Source organism: Chrysemys picta, chromosome 4 (assembly GCF_011386835.1).
Source record: "Chrysemys picta bellii isolate R12L10 chromosome 4, ASM1138683v2, whole genome shotgun sequence".
Taxonomy (NCBI): domain Eukaryota; kingdom Metazoa; phylum Chordata; order Testudines; family Emydidae; genus Chrysemys; species Chrysemys picta.
The window spans coordinates 49746628-49770863 of record NC_088794.1 but is presented as its reverse complement, the minus strand read 5'-3'; positions in this window follow the sequence as shown (position 1 = coordinate 49770863).

Here is a 24236-nt window from a genome sequence, read left to right as displayed (position 1 = left end):
AGAAAAAAAAATAATGAAAAAAAACTTTTTTCTATATTTTTTCATTTTAATTACTTTGCTCATGTACACGAACTTACACCCAGATCCTCACAGGTATTTAGGTGCCTCACTCCCACTGAATATGCCTTCCTTTAGCTTCCAATCATTGGATCTCATTCTGCATTTTTCTGCTAGATTAAAGAGCTGTCAGCTATCAGAAATCTCTTCCCCATGCAGGTACTTGTAGTCAATGACCAAGTTACCTCATAACTTTCCACCAGATAAACAGATTGAGCTTCTTTGGTCTCTCGCCGTAAGGCAGGTTTTCCAGACTTTGAGTTATTCTTGTAGCTCTTTTCTGAAGCCCTTCCAAGTTTTCAACATCTTTTTAGATATGCGTTCCTCAGAACTGGACACAATATTGCAGTAATGATCTCACTAATGCCATATACAGAGGTTATACCACTTTCTTACCCCAACTTGACTGTACATCCGGGGATCACACTCACCCTCTGAACTAGTTGAAAATGAACTCCCAGTGCTATGGTGTAGCTATCTACCATGATGCCTATGTCCTTTTCAGAGTCATTGCTTTCCAGAGTACATTGCCCCATTGTATGCATGACTGATATACTTTGTTCCTAAATATGACCTTACATTTGGCTATGTTGAAAATCACATTGTTCAAATGAGCCAAGTGATCTAGGTCAGTCTGTATCACTGACCTGTCCCCATCACTATTTAGCACTACACCAATTTTTGCGTCATCTGCAAATTTGACCAGCAATGATTTTATATTTTCTTTCAGGTCACTAACAAAGATATTGAATAGCATTTGCCCAACCTGTACCCCATTGAAAAAATCTCCACTGACAATTCCCCCATTTACAATTACTTTCTGCTATCTATAACTTAACTAGTTTTTAATCCACTTAATGTGGATTGTATTGACTTTGTATAGTGCTAGGGTTTTTTTTTAATCAAAATGTCATGTGGGATTAAATCAAACACCTCACAGAAGTCTAATTGTATATTATGTCAACACAAGTACCTTTATCAACCAGATTTGTGATCTGATCGAAAAACAAAAGTTTGTTTGTCAAGACCTATTTTCCATAAAACCATGTCGATGGCCATTAGTTATGCTACCATCTTTTAATTCTTTATTGACTGGATCCTATATCAGCCTTTCCATGATTTTGGAATCAATGTCAGGCTAATTGACCTAAAGTTGCCTGGGTCATCCCATTTACCCTTTTTAAATATTGGCACATTTGCTTTTTTCCCCAAGTGCTCCAAGATTTGTTAAAAATCAATATTAGTAGTTCAGAGAATTCCTCAGACAGTTCTTTTAATACTCTTGAGTGCAAGCTGTCGTCAGAGTTATTTGCTCTTTAACATCCTTCCTGAGTATGGATGAAATAGAAAGTATTTCATTATGAAATATGAAATAGGAATACATCATTCTGCTTCTTTCCCCAAAACAGAACAGAAACTTTCATTGAATACTCCAGCCTTTCCTGCACTGTGATTGATAATTTTACTATCCTTGTCTAGTGATCTCTACCATTGCTAGGATTTCATTTGTTCCCAATATTGTTAAAGAATTTCCTCTTATTGTCCTTAACCCTACTAGTCATATATTTTTCACTGATAGGGAACAAGCAAGGATATACATATTGTAACAAATTAAAAAGCAAGAATTTAAAATCAAGAGGGGCATAAACCAGTAAACAATACAGAGATTTCAATAATACAGTAATGCATCTAGAATATTTAGAAAGGTGATAAAGCTCTAGGGTAATATTTTGTATCTAATTAAATCTTTTAATAGAGGTGTCTGGATGACCAGTTATAAAGGAATTGCAGTAATCCAGCCTACTGTCAATATAAGTGTTGGCAAGTGTCAAAAGATCTGGGGATGACAGAGGCAAGATCCAATACTATTCCACAAATGGTAAAAAGAAAATGTTGAATCATTTGAAATATGGTTCTCAAATGACAGATGAGAAGAAGCAAAAAGAACACCCACATTCTAAACCAGACAGGATACAGTAGCTGTAAATAATTCCACATAAAGAAAGAATAAAATCAGTACATTTAGCAAGGGTATATTTCAAAACCTTTACTATCCGTTCTTTTTTCCCAAAAGGCTAGCCAAGCCTCCTCCAGGCAAATAGGATTGAACAGGCTGCTTCTAGCTCATGAGAAACCAACACAAATACAGTTGTGTACCATCTGCAGTAGAAAGTGAAAAGCTGCATATGATTTTGAATGATATCTCAGACAGCAAGGGAGTCAGAATTGATCTTGTGGAACACCAGCAGAGAAACGTAAATCACGCATATGGAACAGATTCTCTTCTCAGTTACACTGCTATAACTCCATTGACTTCAGCATGGCTACTCCTGATTTACAGTGATGTGAGAGGTGATTCAAGTCACCGGATCCAACGGAAGATAAAACAATTACAACCAGAAAATGAATTGCCATGAAGACCCTATTGTCATTGAGAAAGTCATTGCAATTGTCAGGAGGGCATCCTTCAGAAGATGATAAGGGATATCCCAAAACCCAGGTCCCACAACCTCTAATTGCACAACAACCCCCCTTTTGGGAAGGCCAGGGTTAACCCCAGGGACAGACACCACATTTAGCAATATGACAATACTTTTATCTGAAGGGACCAAGCCCCAGTCACTACCAGGTGAAATCCCAGGGGCAGACCAGGGCCATGGAGCTGACAAATTAGGTGTGTTGTTCCAATTTGATGCCACATGGGCAGTTGTCTGTGAAATAAGCCCTTGCAGAGCCTTTGGGGTGCAGTGGAGTGAAGTGTAATCCAAGTGAAGTGTGACCGAAGCTTTGAAGTGCAATTTCAATGGCTGGAGCGGTGGTGGAACTGAAAGATGGGCCCGTGCTGGTTTTTATTGTGGGGGCCCCCTCCCTCAAATTTTAATGAGTGTAACTCTTATTCCCATCAAACATGCCAATTCAACTGCTCTGTCATGCACGAGAGACTCTCCAAAATCCAACCCCTCTCTGTCCCCCTCATCTAATCCTGCTTCCTCCCCCCACTCTGGGGTCCCTGGGGTGGAGTTGCCAGCTCAGCCCTGAGCACATGGACTGGGTACCCTGGCTCCAACCGTGGCACAGGCCCCTTTTCCCCGCATCCCTCCTCCTGCTGCAGCTCCCTGCTGGGCCAGGCAGCAGGAGTTTGCTTCAAGCACTGCCAGCCCCTGGATGCTGTTACCAGTGGCAGGGACCAGCCTCTCTGCAGCCAGCTCCATGCATCCTGGGATGGGACCATAAACAGCTGCCCTGTCCCACTCCCACCCTACCTAAATTTTGCCCTGACCCCTACCTCCCCCATCCTGCTCCTTACCCTCCCTGCTGGCTCAAGGTGTCCTGCCTGTCTCCAGCACCAAGAGCAGCTGCCACAGGTTCCAGCAGGCGGAGCAAGACCCAGCTGCACTGCCTCCCCCATCCCCAGCCCGGCTCCATTCCTTACCCCTCGACTCCAGGCTTCCTGCAGCGCAGAGAGAGGCCTGGGCAATCCGGCAGCGGGCCTGGCTGGTGGAGTGGGATGCGGGTGCCAGCCCGCTTCCGAACGCGTGAAGTAGTTACTGCTGTGCAAGCCGTGTGTGTGCATGGCAGAAAGGGAATGTTGGCAGCCAGGCCAGATTTGACTGGTGTTGTGACCTGGTGCACGGGGTTGCAACACCACTGAATTTTAGAGTGGTGGCGGGGCTAAATTTGATTGGCGTTGTGACTTGGTGTGCCAAGTGCCGGAACGGATTTCAGATGCCAGAGCATCACTCCAGACCGCTCCAGCACCACTCCCCACTGCCCTTTAGATTGCGTGGGCCCCTACGCACCTCCCCAGTGAGCTCTGTGAGCATTAGGGAAGATGCTGAGTCTCTGCACTGGCTGAGTCAGAGTTGCTGCGTCTCCTTTCATATGATTGTTTGTTTATTATAATGTACTGAATTATTTTCACCTGTCTATAGCCCTCTCCCCTTACTGAAGTAGCGCAGCCGTCTTTTTAAATGTATTTATCTTCACAGACCCCCTGTGCGGTAGGGTAGTGCTATTATCCCTGTTTTTACAGATTGGGCGCAGAGGCTACATGACTTGCCCAAGGTCATACTGGAAGTCTGTGGCAGAGCAGGGACTTGCAACCGGGTTTCCGGAGGCCCAGGCTAGAATCCTAGAATCCTTCCCGCAGCTTTAAAAAAATCTGTGAGAAAGAGCTGGTGTTGAGCGTGAGATCAGCAGAATGATGGAAGAATAGACAAGGAGTCAAGGAATGCAGAAAGGAATGGATTTGCCTTTCAAGACTCCAATCCCTATTACTTAGACTGTATGCTCTTTGGGACCAAGACAGCCTCTTTCTTCAGTGTTTGTACAGCACCTAGCACAGCAGGGTTCTGGTCTCTGACGGAGTCTCCTAGCGCTATCACAATATAAATAATAACGGGCTAACTTCTCCAGAATTCACTGGAGTTATGCCCCCTTATGCCTGCACCAAATGTGGCCTGTTAATACTCTATGAGCCTGGTTCCCCCCTCCTCCCTCTTTAATACCATGGACTTCTCTGGAGTTACTCCTGTCTTTTGCTGGTGTAAGTGAGAGGACAATCTGGTGCTGAACTGGATCACCCTGTGTTTGTGAAAGGCTTAGTGTCAGGGGACATCATGCTGTGGGGTGGGAATTAAGAGAAGCTCCGCCAGAACGCTGAAGGAGCGCCAGAGAACTCCAGGCTATCCCCCAACACGACAGCAGCTCCAGGAGCATCATGACAAGACATTGCAGACGGTGCCCGAAGTAGATCGGTCAGCCGTGGTGATGCATGGATGGAATCCAAAACGCTAGCGTTCCCATGGGTAGCTGGGCAAAAAGAGTGGACTTCATTCAGTGAACTCTGCTGTTGCAGAGTATTATTCCCAGAGGAGATTCAAGGAGGAGCAAAGGTCCAGGAGAGAAAAAGGTGACACTTCTGGAGGGGCCAATCCTGGCCTGATTTGAACTATGCACAGCCCTGTGAAAATCAATGGGGTGTATGTCCGGGCGGAAACTAGAACCTACTGTGGGATAATGCTAGATTGGAACTTCCCTGGGGCAGAGACCTTGTCTTCCAATGTGTCTGACCAGCGCCTTGCCCACTGTTCAGACTTTGGAAATAATAGTGTAAAATAAGTCTATGAGGAGATGTTTGAGAAACTAAAACATTAGAGGACTTAGCCCATTAATGCCGGGATTTGCCATTTTCCAGCAGGCGGGCAATAACGTGATGGACCCAGAGGCTTAAGAAATCGTTAACTGGCTGGCTGTGGTCGTTACCAGTGTCAAAGCCTTTGCTTTACTGCTACTGGAGTGTGGGTCTTATGTGCATGACCCTGTTTGTGAAGAGGGCCACGTAGCTCTCTTTCTTGGGATCCCATGGCGGATTGTGATCGCTCCCTGTTCTAAGTGGTCGGCTGATTGAAATGATGCTATGTCAAGAAGGCGTTGGGGCACTGCAGGAGGAAGCAGGAGAGGCTGCCTTTTTTTAACCTGAAAAGCTGCAAATGCTCTCTGCATGGGGGGAAAGATTTATTAGATTATGAGGGGGATGGGCTCTTCTAAAGCCGAGGAGTGAATTTGCTTGGGCCCAAACTCTTCCACTCTGTCTTTCTGTGAACCCCTTTCTGCATGTGTCTGTTACCAAGCTCTTTGCATTACTAGCTGGTAAACATCAAGGTAAAGCTGAGGTCAAGCTCAGATTTGAATTTGGTGAGCTGAGCAGATATGACTGACTGGGCCATGTGATGTGAAAAAAGCATGGGAGGGTCATGTGATATCCCCTTCCTCTTGTTTCTTGAGTCTACTGGGATTATGGGGAGGAGATTTCACAGCTGAGAGGCCAGCCTTGTGTTAAGATTTAGATAGTGACATGTAAACCAAGTCAGTCCCCTTGGGATGCTAAGTACCTCCTGGGTCTGTTCAGAGCATTTTGAAGTCAATGGAGCTGTCTTGGTTTATACCAGTTGAGGATCTGGCCCAATAATTATTATGCCCATTCAAATCCTTAGTGAACTTCTCAAATCAGGCATGTGCATAGAAACCAAATCTTCATCCAGCAAGAACAGAGTGAGTTGGCGATAGGCGTTTCAATACGGAGCCAAGTCAGCCAGCTGTAAACGGCACTCCAAAGCTACATCTACACTGTGTTTCAGAACCCGTGGCAGTGAGTTTCAGAGCCTAGGTTGACAGACTTGTGCTCGCGCTGTGTAGATGTTCAGGCTTTGAAGCATGGGGAGGGGTGTAGGCTTGTGGGGTGGTTGGGGGGAGGGGGATTTACTGAATCTGGCTGTGGTCCCGTGACCTGGTAGCAGCATACTTAGCAAAAAACTTCTTGTCGGTGGCCTTTGCGAATGCAGGAAGCAGTTCGCTCTTTTTGCAGGACAGCAGTCAGAACAAAATGGAAGAGTTAAGCGCTGAGCAGCTGTACTCAAACCCGGGGGTGGGGTGGGGGGGGGGGGTTGCTTCTGTTTCCTGGGAGTCGATTGGCTAGTCTTGGGATAGAAAAGCCAAAGGACACTGGCCCAAGGGATTGTGGGATAACGGTGGACTCTCAGGGCACAAGTCTGGGAACTGGGCCGGCGCTGCATCCACACTGCAAAATGATCGAGTTGGGACTCGAGTCCCAGTGGGAGTTGAGCTCCGACCCTCCCCTCCTGCCGAGTTCTGTGGCCCCCGTCCTTAGGGCTTACTGGCTTGAGTGAGACACATTTGTGTATAGATGGAAGGGGGGTTGGGTTCAAACCCAAGTCTGAGCCCGGGCATACACTGCAGTGTAGACATACCTTTAGCCTCTACCTACCTCAGTTTCCCATCATAATAGCACATCACTACTTCACAGGAATGCTGGGAAGATAAATCCTTTAACAATCATGAGGCACTCAGTGATAGGGGCCAGAACATAAGAATGGCCATACTGGGTCAGACCAAAGGTCCATCCAGCCCAGTATCATGTCTTCTGACAGTGGCCAATGCCAGGTGCCCCAGAGGGAATGAACAGAACGGGTAAATCATCATGTGATCCCTGTTCCCCAGCTTCTGGCAAACAGAAAAAATCCATCCCTACCCATCCTGGCTACCTGATACATCAATCAGCACCCACAGAAGGTGGCTATGGGAACGCAGTGTCTTAACAATGAGTGTAAACTGGGATCAATAAAACCGAAGTCCACTGCTGTGATTGAATGGAAGTTATAACTCACCACAGTAACAGAGACTTGGCTTTGGATGATACAGGACCTCTGTTTTGCCCAGAAGCTTGGGACTCCCTCTTCACCTGCCCACCCCAACACAAGCATCAAATTAACAATTTATTTGATGTGGTGTGGTCTGTTATTTTCTTCTCCTGCTTCCCCAGTCATAAGGAATAAACGTTGCAGTGTGCAATAGTGTTCGTTTCATGTGAGGGTAAATATAGAAAGGAAAACCTGCTGAGAGCAAGCCATTTTTTTCCCTGCCCTACGAGTTCTCCAGTTATAAACAGTCAGTCATACCCATTTGGAAAGTCCTAGCGTGGTTTTCTTGGCAATCCTATAAGAACTTTTGCTTTCCTGTAGGTTAAGGATTACATTTCATCATAATTAATGGTATCTCACTCCCATCTGCTCTCAGATGTTTAGGACTTGTTGACATGCTTCTGCTGAGCTAAAGCTGCTCTGTTCTAATGAAAAACTGGTCTGCTGGAGAATTTACTGGGAAGTTTGGGTTCACCTGTGGAAGTTGTTCCTGATTCTCATTGTGCTGCTTAAGTTAGGGAGGGCGGAGAACCCCACTCAGGACTTTTGTCAGATCTCTCACGAGCTTTCCTGTCCTGTGTATGGAAGGAGGCCCACCAGGCAGGGAGGCTGGACGCGTATGACTGAGGAGGTGTTGGGTTACATCAGTGTCGATATATGGGAGATGGCGCTTAGGAGATGTTTGAAAATGTCTCAGCAGCCCGTTTGGGGTTTGTGTGGTCCAGAGCAGGTGCTGTGCTTACTCATTTTTGCTCTGCAAATACAAACTGGCTTACTCCTGGCTGCATATTTTGATGGCGTTTACGTAGTATAGCAACTTCGAGAATTTTTTTCTTAAAACCTACCATTTATTCCAAAAGTTAAATTGTGAGTGTTTATAGCTCTCGGCTGAGTTATTTTGTCATAAAATGTGGCCAAGGGTTTGGCCTTTGCAGCCTGCCAGCAGCCAGCTCAACTCAGTTAAAAATTAAGTTCTATTTCTTTAACATGTTTTCGAGGCTGAGAGGTTGGGAATCAACACAAAAGGGCAGAGAAAGAGATGGACAAGCAAAATCTATTATGAAACAGAAATATCATGCTGGTTATAAATATTCTGTGGCCACTACCAAGTTGGATTTTAAATGTTAAAAACTGACATTACAAGTTCTAATTTGCAGTTGGGATGTTGCAACCCTGGATCTGCTATCGCCCTGTGTGTGTCTGGGTTGCATAATGATAAAGCCTTTGCTTTCTTTATTGCAGCTTAGCTCCTTTTATTGAGATAATAGTTAATATTTTAAGAATTTTCCTTTAGGTAAAGCGGAAATTGATTTTTAAAGGCGTAACAGCAAGGGAATAACTACTTGGGACCGGGGTGCTCATTTGTTCTTCAAAATCTATACTTTCTGAGTGAATGATTATTATTACTTCTATTTTTTTTGTTTAATGTTTTTATTGTGGGGAAGGTGGTTGTATCTTAGAAAAAGAACAATGAAAATAGCTGTGAATAGTTATTATTAATAATCAAGTTTATTATGATAGTGTTTAGGGATTAACCAAGATCAGGGCCCCATTGTGCTAGATACCATAAAAACACAAAGTGTGAATGACATATTTTAAAACCCCATAACTGTGAATTATTGATAACCAGTATCCATATATCAAACAGCACAAATACTATAGTATATAACAGCAGGGAGCAAACTACGGCCCGTGGGCCACATCCGGCCTGCAGGACCCTTCCCTCTGGCCCCTGAGTTCCTGCCAGGGAGCAGGGTCAGGACAAGCTTGCGGAGGAGCCAGCCCAACTCCCCGGCAGCGCGGTGAGCGGGGTAGAGGCTAGCCCCTGGCCCCTCCATTCTGCTCCCCTCCCTCTTTGCCTCCCTCGCAGTCACAGTTCCCCCAGCGCCTGGGCAGCGTGGCTGCAGCTCCAGCCAGGCGGCATGGCTATAGCACTGCCAGACCTGGTGCTCCAGGGCGGCGTGGTCAGGGGGCAGGGAGCAGGGGGAATTCCGGGGGGGGAGGCGAGGAACAGGGGGAGTTGCGGGGGCGGGTGGTGGTCAAGGGCCTGGGCCCTGCTGCCGGGGCCAGGGGCAGAGCAAGCCAGGGCCCCCCTCCACACCCAGCATGCTTGGCCCCTGTCCCCAGCAGCCAAGCCCAGACAGGGTGCAAGCCCTGCCCGACTGCCAGGGAGAGCAGCCAAAGGAGCAGGAGAAACGCACAGGGAAAGGACTGAGCCCCCGTTTCCCCCACCCCACAGATAACATGGGGCTGGGAGAGCAGGGAGGGTTGGATGGGCGCTCCAGGGGATGGGGAGCAGGGGAGGTTGGATGGGGCGAAGTCCCGGGGATGGTCTGGGGGTGGGAAGCAGGGGGGATTGGCTAGGGGACGGACGTCCCAGGGGGATGGTTGGGGGCAGAGAGCAGAGTTGTTTGGTTAGGATGCGGGAGTCCCGGGGGCAGTCAGGAGTGGGGAGCAAGGGGGATTGGATGGGGGTGGGAGTTTTGGGGGGCTGGATAGGAGGCGGGGGCCAGGCCACACCTCGCTGTTTGGGGAGGCATAACCTCCCCCAGCCTTCCCTACCCAGCCCTCCATACAATTTCTGTACCCAATGTGGCCCTAGGGCCAAAAAGTTTGCCCACCTCTGGTATGTAACACAATCCTGGGAATACATTATAAGCACCCTAGATTATGCTAAAAGAACAGGAGTACTTGTGGCACTTAGAGACTAACACATTTATTTGAGCATAAGCTTTCGTTAGATTATGCTAACATTCACTTATAAGTAATACATAATGAATACATTCAATAGAAAGTACAGGGATGTTTATTTCAATAGTTTCTGTAGTTTATTCCAAAAAGTCATCATATTCTATTACCTTCCATAGTCAGCTCTTAACCGTTGCATAACAACTCAACCCCTTTTTATAGGCTGCAATGATATGGAGCCTGTAAATCTTGGGTTATGAAATGCAAACTATTTCACAGCAGCATGTGCCTGCTATTAGAAAGTGGCTCCAGCAGCAAATTCACATCTAAAAATGTCTTAAGAACTTGTATATTGATTTCAGTGCTGCTAAAGAGCAAAAGTTCCCCTATCACTAGGAAGTATCTGTTTTAAAATGCTAAGTTTTGAACTAAATTTGACCTCAAGTAATGCTCTGTGGAAATACAACATTAATATTATTAACAATCTAGGCTTGAGATCTGCATTCTTAAGAAATACAGAACTAGTGGTAAATTGTAACAAACAATTTAATTCCCATCACATTTCTAAATTATTTTCTACAGGGTGCATTTCGGAACTCTGGCCCCAAATCAGCAAAGTCCTTAAGCACTTGTGTAACTTTAAGTAGCTGAGCAGTCCCAATGAATTCCATAAAAAGAACAGGAGTACTTGTGGCACCTTAGAGACTAACAAATTTATTAGATGCGGCTACTCATATGCATAAAGTTACACATGTGCTTAAGTCTTTGTGGGATCAGGGCCTAAAATATTTCCTTCTAACTATTTTAACTAAGTTCCTAAAACTTAATTGAAGCATAAAATCAAGGCTTCAACTCTTCAAATGTCCTTCCACATTTCACTATTGAGGAATCAAAGGGAGATGCTAAGCTAATTTGCTATGTAAATACAGAATTGGTTGGCTTATTACATGAAATATGTGTGCAGTGCAATTTACCATTTTAAAATAAGGACAAAATGGTATCATGATAGTGCCCTGCTTCTAAGGCATACAATAGTCTGTGCTAAAGGAAAACAAAGCAAAGTGAATACCTGTATATATTTTAGTAGTAATATGTAATTTTGCATTAAAACCATTTTACAATCTTTAACATAAACTAGTTTTTTCCTTATTTTTCCTTAAAATATACCACTCAACATACCACATTCCCAAAGATCAAAGCTCAGAACCCATAATTATACACCCATAACACACAAAAACCAACAATCAGGAGATCGTCAGGGCAGTCCATAAAAATACATTTGATAATAACAGCTAAACTGCAGAGGGGGTGAATAATTAGGCAGACACATGTCTAGACCTGTTTACAGCAATCTACCCTTGTCCATGTGCCTAAGAAGTCAACTGGTAGGTGTGTCTAAATGCTCATTAAGAGCTTGATTCAAAGTCCATTGAAGTCAGTGGAAAACCTCCCATCAAGCCTAAACAGAGTCATATTGTTTAAATAATACTATAAAAATAAAAGATAACACATGCAGTATTGCCAGCCTCAAATGTTTAAAACTCATGACCCAGACCCCAAAAAATCATGACATTAAAAAACAAAACAATACATTTTGGGTTCTTTTTATTTGCCTTTTGCTTTCTGAGCCTTTAGGATGCACTCCGGTCACATTTTCAAGCTTTCCTCGGCAATCATGAGCACTAGAATCTTAGGGATGGAGGGGCGTTAAATGAAAGATGACAGTCTCATGTAATCACAAGACTCCAGGAATTCAGGCTTGAAGAAAAAACATCAGCATCAAGACACTTGCAATAAAAGTACAAGAGTTGGCAACAGTGAATATGGAAAAATAAACTGATGCATAATATTTCAAAAGAAAAACTCTTTGTAATCAGTTTTGCTTTAGATTTGGGGGTGGGAGAGCTCTGTTGAGTTTCAGCTAAGGATACCAAACAACTTGTAACATGCAGCCTCTCATTCAATAGGGAAAAAGAAAAAGGGTGGAGGAGAGCGAGAGAGACTGACAGACAGACAGACACACACAAACACACAGACAAACAAGTTGAAAGAAAGATGATGAGAGCAGAAGAGGGAGGAAAATAATACTGCCTGCAGAAGAACAAAGGGAAGACCTATGACATATTTAACTAGGTGAAAAATCCCCAAAAGAAAAGTCCATGTGCGCACGGCCTTAGAAAGTCAAACAAGATTACAAGTTAACCAATGGTCAACTATTGTTGATGAAAGTAAAGACCATTAGCCAGATTCTGCTCTTAGTTATACCCATGCATCTCTATTGGCTTCGATGAGTACTGAGAGCCTAGCATAAGCATTCTTTACATTTTCTCTAAGCTGAAAAAAATGAATTAGATATACATAAGAGCAGAAATTAGCCCCATATATCTTCCACTACTGCTGCCTGTGCCACTCCTGCAAGAAAGATTTGATATGTTGTTTCAAGAATTACAATGCTTAAAATTCCTTAGTGCAGATTTTAAATGGCCTACACATTTCTCCCAAGAAATGATGCGACAGTGATCAGTAACTGGTTACACAGTTTAGTTGGAGTACTGTCCAATTCTGCATGCATGTGCAAAACTTCCATTAATGGCACTGGAGTTGCACATGAGTAACTGAGGGAAGAATGTGGTCATTGTGTTTTTAAATGCTTACAAAATGATTAGACCTAATACCTTGTAAAGGATTTAATTTTCCTGAAGAGCTTCTGGAAATCATTAGTCTTCATCATCCCCAAGGGAAACTTCAGGCCATATCATGATACATATCTCAGCAGAGTAAAACTCTTATCAACAAAAACATATTTACTGTGCACAAGGTCTGAGCAGATGTGGCCCATATCTTTCTGACATGTTAAGACATTGCATGATACACATTCTTAAAATACCACACGCCTACAATAATGATTTTGCCATGATAAAGGCTGTATTTTAGTAATCTCTTTGCCTGCAGGGCTGAATAAGGAGTACTACTTGTATCAACCAAGTGCCAATGCTCTGCATCATAAAAAATCAATGTGCATAATACGGGTCTGCCAGAAGGTGTTGAGTGCCCTCATCATCGAAGCCAAAGTCAGGTGTTATTTTGGTAAGCACAAAATGTGTTTCTGACGAAGCAGGCGTCCCCGTGACTGGCTCCTGTTTACTGTTCATGATATACTTTATATTTACTTGTTTGACCTGAAGGGTCAGCGATGTTGCCTACAAAGTGCTGAGTCCAGCTCTGGAAAATGTCTGTCACTGTGCATTGAAGTGACTCCATTGGTCATTATTCTGCATGATCTGAATTCCAAAAAACAATGGAAATCAGAGTTAATAGTGCCACTCCCGCCCCTGGCTCTACCTTCTGTCTGACACTTTCCCCACCCCATTAGCAGGTAATCACACTGTTCCATCTGACCTGCCTTATCACAGCAGGAGCACTGTATTGTGTAACATGCATTGTGTTGTAATCTTATTGTGGGAAATATGAAGTCAGTGGGAGCTGAGGGCAATCACCAGGATAGGGACCAAAGGATCTTTATAAAATGACCATACCTGTGACCCAGCGCAATGTGAAAGACAGAGGCAGCATTCATGTAAACAGTCAGACTGATCTGACCCCCTGTCACCAGCAGAAAACTTGGCCCCTCTATGTCAGCACTGACTTTACTGGCAGAGAGCCATAGGAAAGTAAGCACTTTAATTTGGCAGTCTCATTCCTGCTTTAACCTTTATAATCAAATATCAAAAAGAATTAAAACAAATTGTGGCTGTAAGCACTCACTGGTGCATTCAATTTTCTGTTCTCACCAGCACATTTTCTAGGTCACTACTAAGCTAATAAAACATAACACTGGATCCCTTCCCTTCCCTTCTTCTTCCTTTTTTTTTTAAATGTTAAAACAGAGGTATTTTCCAAAATAAATAGTTTCGACAACTGAACTTTGCAGAAACCAGTGTCATAAGCTGACGCCTTGGCAGTCATAATAAATGCGTTTAAGATCCCACGCAGCACATCAGATGGGATAAATAAATGACATGAATGCCAGGTGCAGATACAGCCAGGACCCAAGAAGGCAGGTGTGTACGTTTTCACAGTTCCTTGATGATTTATGAAGTAACAAACACATTTATTTTATGGAAAATATTTTGGGCTTGATGCGGCCCTGCTTGATCCTTGTGTAGTCATTTACACCTTGTGCAAAATGGGTGTTAAATGCGACCAAATCAAAACGATTGTGCACAAGGTGTACATAATTATACAAGGTGCAAGACAGTGGAGTATCAGGCCCATTGTGGTAATTGAAGCATGACTGGGAAAACTGCTAGAGCAAGTGTGGTGGAGAAATCACAGGGAAAAGTGTCACAAAACAGAACAGTTCTTACAATATTTGTAGTTAAGGTTTAAGATACAAAAATGTACCTTTGCAGTTACTATTTGGCACCACCAACTGGACACTTTGAAGAATTAAATATCTAGAATTCAACTACTTAAACTGGAAATGTGAGCAAAGTTGTCCTTTCATGTTTTACAGTGCTGTCTGTTGGTATCCTACAGTGGTAGCATTGACATGTCAGCTATAAACACCAGGCAGCCCTGCAAAATGTAAGATTACACAGCTACATTTCATTCATTGTGCTGAACACTATAGTCAAGTAAAATCTTGGAAATCCACATTTGTACCTTGTGTGTGCCCGACATGATCTCATGTTTCATTCTAACTCAATAGATACGTGTTTCCTCCATTTAGTTGTGAGAATAAGGGACACATCAAGCGTAAGGCCTGTACAGAATGTGACTCTACAACCTTATCTGTACTCGCAAATGTAGTGCTCCTTTTTTTTTGCTACCAAAGCTCCAAGTCCTAGTGTAGAAAGAACACAGGCCTTTCCACTACATGTCCTGAAATTCTGCTCTGATGAGCCAGAAAGCCCTGAGCATGATCTATACCAGCACTTTCACCATCGGAACACAGACACTACGTTTGCTAGTGCAGTGAAGTGATGGGAACAGTTGTTTTCTAAGCTGGTGCCATCTGGGCTAGTGCAGAATGTTAAATGAAAAAACGTTCAGGTGTCTAACTGTTACTTATAATGATTTTTAGTTAGCCAGTCTGGTCCAGATGACGTCAGTGGCAGAACGTGCACGTAGTTCAGTGGGATATAGATTTGGCCTATGTTCCATACTATTTATAGCACAGTATGTGTACTACGAATATAACCCCAAATCACATTTTACGTACTAGCAGCCAAATCCTGCAAAGGATTAAGCTTTGTGTAATGTAGAGTGTACTGGAATGACGTGTCTGAGATGATGCAGAAGTACTGTTTATTGGGGCAGAATAGGAACAGTATATCCAGTGCCTGACAGAGTCTTTCCATCTCTCTTCCAAGGTTCATACGTGACATATCGGGGAATAAAGAGGACCTGGCACAGGCTAGGAGTAATTGTGGCTGTGGGTAGTTCTGTCTACTCCTGATCCTGGAGGCAAAATTTGCAGTCATTTAGCCTATAACTAGATATTATTCTATACTTGAAAGAGTGAATTATTTCTCCAGCAAGCACAGGTGCATAAATTGTTTGGGATAAGACACTCTCTTCCCTTGAGATCACGACATCATTCTGTCTCCTACCAAGTTTTGGTGCAGGATCTGGCTCTAAAGATTTATAATACAAAGGACTGTTCAAATTTCTCATAGTAAGATTACTACACAATGAATAATGCACAGTGTATAGTTCAGCTATGATGAAGCAGGTCAAATGGAACAGAGTGCCAGTAATTAGTACTGAGGATGAGAAAAGAGTTAGAAAGAGGCTGCACTATTAACTCCAATTTCCTTTGCTTTTGAAATTCAGAAATTTCATGTAGAACCCGTGACAAGTGGAATTACTTCACTGCACATTAACAGTCCCCAAAGCTGGGCGCTGAACTTTACAGCAGTGACAGTGTAGGTCATGCAAGCACACAAAAAGCACAGGCTGACAAGTAGGCAAAAAGCAGTCACGGTGACTTCTGCTCCAATAGGAACATTTATACATATCAAAAAAGCACCACAACATTTGGCACAAGAGGAAACAAGGATTAGAATAGTAAGAATGTTGCTGATCAAGACTGAGATGCACTGGCAGAGCTGTGTAGATATATATGCACAGCACCTGTCTCCGCTATGCCTGTCTCTAGCTAGTGACATTAATCTCGCACTTTCATAACCACGACATTCACACACATTTTGAAAACAGCATCTTGTAAATGCAATGCAAATATTTTGAAGGAAACTTCAGTGAGAGAGACATGTACATAATACGAGAGATATAGGTCATCTGAAGAGGAAGACAGCAAAACAAAAAACAAGTCATCCAATATATTCCTTCATCTGAGTAACAATGAGAACGTGTTTTTTAAATGATAAAAAAAGGACAGTTTAAGAGTCTGGGAGGTACCGAACAGCTCCTGTGAGGTACTGGACACCCTCAAATCCCACTGAGTTCAATTCCCATTAATGCAGATGGGCGTGTCCAGCACCGCATGGGCAGTGCTCACCATCTGACATGATTTGAATCTAAAAATATTTAATAAAGAGATCTTTGATTTGATGAAATGCACAAGAATCTGTAGACTAGTGTGATAAGTCAAACTGAGATATCAGTTATATGCAGCTGAGAAAATCTTAGATGTCATCATGTTATTCTACCACCCTTAGATCCAGTAAACTATTTTAGTTACCAAGTCTTTTCTGAGAAAGAGGAGTGATAAAAATGGCTTGAGTTGGATGAATATTTCAAGATGACTAGACTTTTTCCATGGCTGGAAATACTGTAGATTCTAGTCATGCTGTGTTCCTTCTGTAAATTCCTGGATGAAATGCTGGCTCTATTTAAGTCAATGGCAAATCTCCTATTGACTTCAAATGGAATCAGGATTTTACCCCCCATCTCTGTCAACTAATTAGCCCATTCCTTTCAAAAAGTCAGGATAGCTGATGGATATGTGATGTGTATTTACCTCAAGCAAGGCTATTATTGTGTTTTCACATTGTGCTTTATATCTACTGCCTAGTAGAAGAAAATGAGTATTTTATAAATGTATAGATTTTAATCTCATTCTGAATAAAGTTATTCTTTTCACTCAATGCAGAGCCATGGGATAAGTAGGAAGAACTTTGAATATTGATAATTGGAAAGGTAGGTCAACTCTGAAGCCTTTACAGTACTTTTCATTTCACTTTCAAGATTAGTGCAGTAAATCCAAGACCAGGCCACCAGAGAGGGTTTGCCTCAAAAACACTGTTGGGTGATGGTGTCCGCAATGCTCTGAAATCTGGAAGGGAACACAATGCAGCATTTGAAGGAGAAATCCCCACATTAAATAAATCTATTATAGGTATTTCTATTGTGCCTATTAATGTAGAATCTAAATTAATCCCACAACTGCCTGGAGCTTCCTACTTACATTATTTCCCTCCAGATAAACTGGCAGGCATACAACCCTTTAATTGAAAACAAGAACATCAGGTAGTACTCTGGTAAACAGGAAGTGAATGATAAAGTTCAAATGATATCGGATTCAGTAGGTCCCAGTGCCCACTAGATGGTGCTATTATCACTATACATTCCTAAACTGGGAGTGGCCTATTTTGTATCAATTATAGCAATGACTGAGAGCACAACTCTACTGAAAGCTTATTAGTGTTTCAATTTTAAACCCCAGTTTTTGAGAAAGGACTGGGAAGCTAGCTTGTTATGAACATTCATTCAGAGCATTGACACAGTATTTGTCTCAGTCCAGAGAAATTTTTGTTTTTTGAAATTTGAATTGATTTGATCAATGTATAAGCCAGGGGAGGTAAATGCATACACACAGGAATGGGATTTTCAAGAGCCTAAGTGGTATATAAATACCATTAACTCTCAATGGGACTTATGCTACTCAATCCCTTAGGAGTTTTTGTAAATCCCATCCTATACAACAGTTGAGCAATTTTGAATTCTTAGCAATACAAGACTTTATTTAAAAATGAAATGTTTAAAGTCGCTTACTCTTTGATATTGATTAAGCTCATTTGGGATTTTAAAAGGAAAACTTAAATCTGCCACGTTTGTCTGAAAATCAGCTATTGCAAGTCTCTCTCTCTCTCTTTCTAAAATGTATGAACATAAAGACAAGTCAGGGAGATGAGATGCATGAAAGGGTGTCAACCATAGAGGAGAAGACAACAGAATACATTACTGCTGGCCTACTATTTCCCTCCTGCAATTTACCACGAAATGAGTTCTCAGGAGTATTGCAGCAATAGATAACATTGTGTAATTCCTCCTGCCAGTTCCATACTCCACATTTTCTCCTTTCAGTTTGTTGAGTGGGTGAGCACATCTCCAATGATTCTATACAGGTCCAGTAATATTCATATTTTACAGCAGCACCTGTGACCCTCCCCAAAACATCTGCCAGCTTGTAAGAGGAACACTTTTATAGACACCAGTAAAATAATATATTGAAATATCCTTCAAAAAGCGGGGAAAGAAAATCTTCATTGATGACTGAAAAACTCATGCAACATTTTATCTGTGTTAGGAAGTGGGGGTGCACTGACCCAGAACTCATACATGAGGACCCACAGTATATATAGATATAGACTCACTCAGTCTATCACACTGATAAAAGGAGTGAGTGGATCAGGCCCGAGCAACATAGAGATTTCTATTGTCACCCTCTTGTTAGATGCTTCTCAAAGGTAAAGTCATCATTTAATGAAGCCAAACGACTCAGTGACAAGAGTCCTGTTCCTGGCATTGCCCCAGATTTGTTGTGTAAGCCTGGGCAAGTTACTCAACCTTTCTGTGCCACAGTTTCATCATTAGTAAAATGGAGAAAATAATATTTATCTCCCTCACAGAGGTGGTGTGAGAATCAGTGCATGAAAGATGCCATGTAAGTACTTGTTATTGACATTTTAGTAATTTTTAAGAAACCCATCACACACATACACATTTGATTAGCTCCTAGAAACTGTGTCCGACTTCTCAAATCTTGTTTGCCTCCATTTCACTGTGAGTGTCTTCAGAGAAAATATGAAGACAGCCCTGACCAAACACAACAGCATCCTGGCCCAACATTAGGGACTGGTTGGCTAGCTTATTTGTTAAGTGCCAACACTTAACTATGGCAACATAAACAGCTTCAAGAAGGCTGTTTCTATTCAATACTCTTGGCCCTTTCAAAAACACAGTCTCCTCTCAGCAAAACGCTCTGCATCCCAGTTTTCCCCACTCCATGCTCACAAATGGTACATGTGTACATCAGGCTAATTTGTCTACCTTTTGCTGGAATCTGATGCCTTTTTCTTTTAAAACCCTGGTTTATTTCTTGTATATAACAGGGCCAACAGCTATATGGGGTTTATAGAAACATTATACTTGAAGAGGTTCTATTTTATCTTTGGCTTTTAACTCCAAAACAGAAGGATTTTTATTTCCATCCAAATACTACGTAGCACAGGTATAAGAATCTTGTGGGTTTGTTAGACTTTAAGCACACATGACCCCATGTAAAGCTTGAGCAAATAAGATGTGTTTGAAAGATGACTTTGATCTTCTCCCAGCCTTTCATCCACGGCCGGCTCCAGGCACCAGCTTGGCAAGCAGGTGCTTGGGGCGGCCACTCGGGAGAGGGGCGGCAGGTCCAGCTATTCGGCAGCAATTCCGCGGACAGTCCCTCACTCCCGCTCGGAGCGAAGGACCTTCCGCCGAATTGCCGCTGCAGATCACGATCGTGGGGTTTTTTTTTGTTTTTGTTTTGGCTGCTTGGGGCGGCCAAAACCCTGGAGCCGGCCCTGCTTTCATCTGTTTTTGCAACCTCTCAGTCATCCTGTATCTCCTATGTGTCATATCAAGTATGGCTGGAGAGAAAGTTGTTCAGGGTTTAGTGGAGTGGATGGCAGTGAAATGGCATTTCAGTGAGCCACAGAAAAAACATGGGTTCTGTAGATACCTGGATCACACAGAAACTACATAGTGCATAGCAGATTTATGAGCAAGCCATTAAGTCATCACATGTACCAAAGAACTAACTCACCATATAACTGTTATCCTTTCTAACCATTTCTACTTTCACCTGAGATTCCAGATCCATATGAGCTGGAGAACATACTTTACTATCAATATTGCCAGTCTGTTCTTTCATTTGTCTTACTTATTTTCCACTGCGCTAATCAGAGTGGATTTTAGCCAGCTACATGCAATTCTTGGCTGGCATTTGAGAAATAACTCAGCTGATGGTTAGTGAAGGTAGATTTTCTTTAAGCCTTAATTGCTAATATTTTAAATTATCTAAAACAACATTTGTTGATGCTGAAGTATTTAAAAGGGCAAATCAAAAGTATGTATAGGGTATAATATATAATGTACAGAAGAGAAAAACTTAGGGCCCTATTCCTATCCTATTCATGAATAAGCACTACTTGAGTGAGGATTTTCAATTTGTCCCTGGTTTGCAGTTTTCCATCAACAAACTATTCCTAAGTAGTCCAGTATGTTTAATTCATTCCTAGGTCACATTCTGCTGCCAGGAAGACAGCCCAACAGAACTACCAAAAACAAGTTATCCTGGCTAAGTCATTTTACTAACTACAGCAAATTTTAATTGCTAGCTAGGAAAGGTGTTTCTTATAAAAAACATATTTATAAATAAAACTTCAGTACAGCTCTTTAGTAGATCTGTGAACGGATACTTTCAGTGTCAATTTAGCTCCCATTTAAATCAATGGCAACACTTCCATTGACTTCACTAGGAGCATGAGTGGTCGCTATGGCTGATATTTTCAAAAGTGTGCTTTGATTTTGGGAAACATCTTGTGTGTCAAAGTTAGTCATCCAAAACTTGAGGCAAGCAAAAATTAGAGTTGGGGTTTTTTTAAACGTTGCCCTTGGTACTTGTATGGTGATATATGTCCTTTAAAGAATGCGTAGATGCACTTCAGATTGTGGGGACTTTTGCAAGATTTTAGATTTTTTTTTTAATGTGTAGGGTAAAAAAACCCTCTAAAACAAGAACAGTCACTAGAAAATGTTTTCCTAGCTGCAAAGTAGAGAATATTAGATATAAACTACAGTGTGTGCTGTATACTTTCAAACTTAACACGAAAATCAAGTCCCATCTAGCTGGGATCCTGCCAGAAGCCTACTCTTGTTTAGCAATATAGGAAAAGTAGGATGGTTGGGACCCCCTACACCTATGTGCAGCACTTATATTGAGAGCCTCTGTCATACGAAATATCCCAGAGGCTTTAAGCCAATCTCTCCCAGACATGGCATAAGGTCTATATTAGGGACCTGGCCAGACAGCTACAAACTCCAGCTATCCCCAGGTGTGGAAAAGCCCATTTGAGGCACTTGCAGTGCTGCACAAGTTAAAGCAGCCCTTAGGTGTAATTCCCCTTTTATCTCTCATTCCCTATACACCTGCACTGAGTGAGAGCTGCTCCTTGCAACTGAGGATCTAAACAAAACTAGTTTATTACAGTGTAAAAGAACAATATCAAGTACAATAAACTTTTACGGAATCTTTAAACTCCCCCTGCCATTTACAACGTCATAGTAGTGACGGAAAGTATTTTTCTCTAACAACTTTGTCATTTGTATTTGGCAAACACGGGTTATTTTCATCTGTTTAAAACTGTTAACAGATCTAGTTCAACAACAACTTATGTAATTCCTTATCATACCAACACATCTTTACTTGTGCCTCGGCATCATTCATGACAGGGCATGTTTTAGCCACACGAGAGCAGAGTCTGGTTTTAATGTCATTCAGAAGCAGCACATTCTGTTATTATTATGATTTTTTTGAAGATGTGGTGGTATTCTTTCTTTTCACTACATATTTAGGACATGATTTTCCTCACTGGCATTGGGACAAATCGGCAGTTACTCCGTTGAAGTCAATGGAATTACACTGATATGAAACCAATGTAAATAAGAGGAAAATCAGGCAATCTGACTCCGGAAATCAAAACATTTCAGTTTCCATTTTTTTGCTGAAAAGTCAAAATTTTCCAGCGGGGAGAAAAATAATTCCAACAAACTCTACACCCAGTAGATAGTTATGATTTCAGTGCCCAAGACTTTGCTTCTAGAAAAATCCTATTTAAAGATTAAACAAATTCAGAATAAATTATTAAACAAATTTTGCATTCATTCACTTGGGGCAACTTGAATTCAGAGGGCTCATTCATACACACATCCAATTGCCCAAATAGAGGAGTTAACAGGTGAGTTGGCCAACCTGCTTTAGACCTTGTGTTCGTTTTTAAAAAAGTGAATGTACTGAAAGGGGCTGGACAGAACAACAGAGACTGAAGTTTTCTATACATAAAACAGATACAGCAGGAGTAGCAGCAGTGCAAGCCTCCCTACACTGCCCCCTGGCTCATATGACTCAGTCCTGACGTGGAGTGATCACCGCTAAGGGTGAGAGGGTGGCTTAATGCCCATGCCTATTCCATCCCTCATTTCTCCTAAAACTTTCCACAAAGGTCTACTAGAAACTGAATGGGGACCACTGGCTGGTTTTATACAGGCTATGACACAGCTTTCAGCATTATCTGAGCTGGATTACACCCAATATGTGACGCATTATTAAGGGCTCTGTAACTCACCACCAACTACCTCAGTCAACCAGTCTTAACAGTTGAAAATGCTATTATTTGGAACTGGTGTTGATGGGACCATTTTGTGAGTATGGAATATTGATTTTAAAAAATAGCTTTTCTGCAGTAACAACCACACCACCTTTTGCATTCATCAATCAACATATGCACCTCTTAGATGTGCTGGGATATTGAGATGTGTTGAGGCTAGAAGTGTTAAGTGTTACACAGTGTTTGTGTGAGTGTATATAGACAGTCTCTTGTGCATCAACTAATAACACAAACAACCATCCCTGGCCACAGGTTTATAAACCACGAATAGCAATAAATGCTGCCTTACAATTTTTAGAACCACAGTGCTACAGCTCACTTTTAGAGTGGGGGCAGTGGCTTTGAACAGCATATATAACATGACTGGCTGTGTTTTGGGGAAGGTACAGACCTTTGCTGAGGCACAATGGTTATACTTGTGGTTGTTCAAAAGCTGATGCTCCCAAATTTCTTCACATTGGAAAAGAGTTTTTACCTGGCTTCAGAGTTTGTCTGAGTCAAAGCAAATGCGATATGCCAGGTTTCCAAGGTGTGGCAGGCAGATACAGTGCAGAGGTTTCATGTGTTTTCCTGCAGTTAGGCACACAGACCTTGCAATACATAATAAGTGACTCCCTACTCTGTCCATTCTGTTCATGTCTAGCAGACAGAACACAGGACACGAAGTAAAAATAGTCTTTATTACTATGTCAAGTGTTGGCCATTTAATGTACAAAACCCAAAGCAGACACTCCCCTATGAGCTGTGAAAGAATGAGATCCAGGCATATCCATATTTCAGTTATGTAGCAGAGAGATCTTGCTAAATATTGCGCAATCATAGGGAAAATCTTTGTATTCTACCTAACTATATTTGTGTGAGTTAATTATATGATATTACATCAATAATATGCTTGAACAGACAAGTGCCAGATCATCATTTCACAAATCTAACTCCTAGATAATTATCTGATCATCTTTGAGGAGTGGCTAGTATCAAATAGCGTTACAGCCTAAATTCTAGGAATGCAAGGAGTAAGCTATGGATAGTCTTTCTCCTTTTATTTTTTAACCTATGTCCTCTAATCTGTCAAATGAGTAAAAAGTCCTTTTCTCAAAGAAATCTGTGTCAACAAGATTGACTCTAACTTTAAAATATTGGTAACTAATCGATTATTCCTATAATTGCAAATAGGGTTCTCCCAAAATAAGACACACATTGAGTGTTGAGCATCCTCAACTTCCATTGACTTCAGTAAGAACGGAGGTGGCTCAGCACCATAAAGGATTGAGCTCGAAATACTGGGAAACTCTTAATGTACTTGCAGGAAATTCTCTCCTGTAGATTTTCCTAAGCTTCACAATAAGCTTAAAAGTTTAGTAAATCCTCTGTCGGATTAGGTATTTCCCTAGTCATGTGGAAGCTATATAGCTATTACTACATTTCTGTGGCAATGAGGGAGTCAATTATATCTGACACAGTTACTGTCAATATGCCAAATTCAAGCTTTTAGTATTAATATATAAATATATATAATCAGGCCTTTTAAACCCTAAGTACTTGATCAATCACCTGTTGTTATTCCATATTCCTGCCTGCAGTTGACTGGAACTGC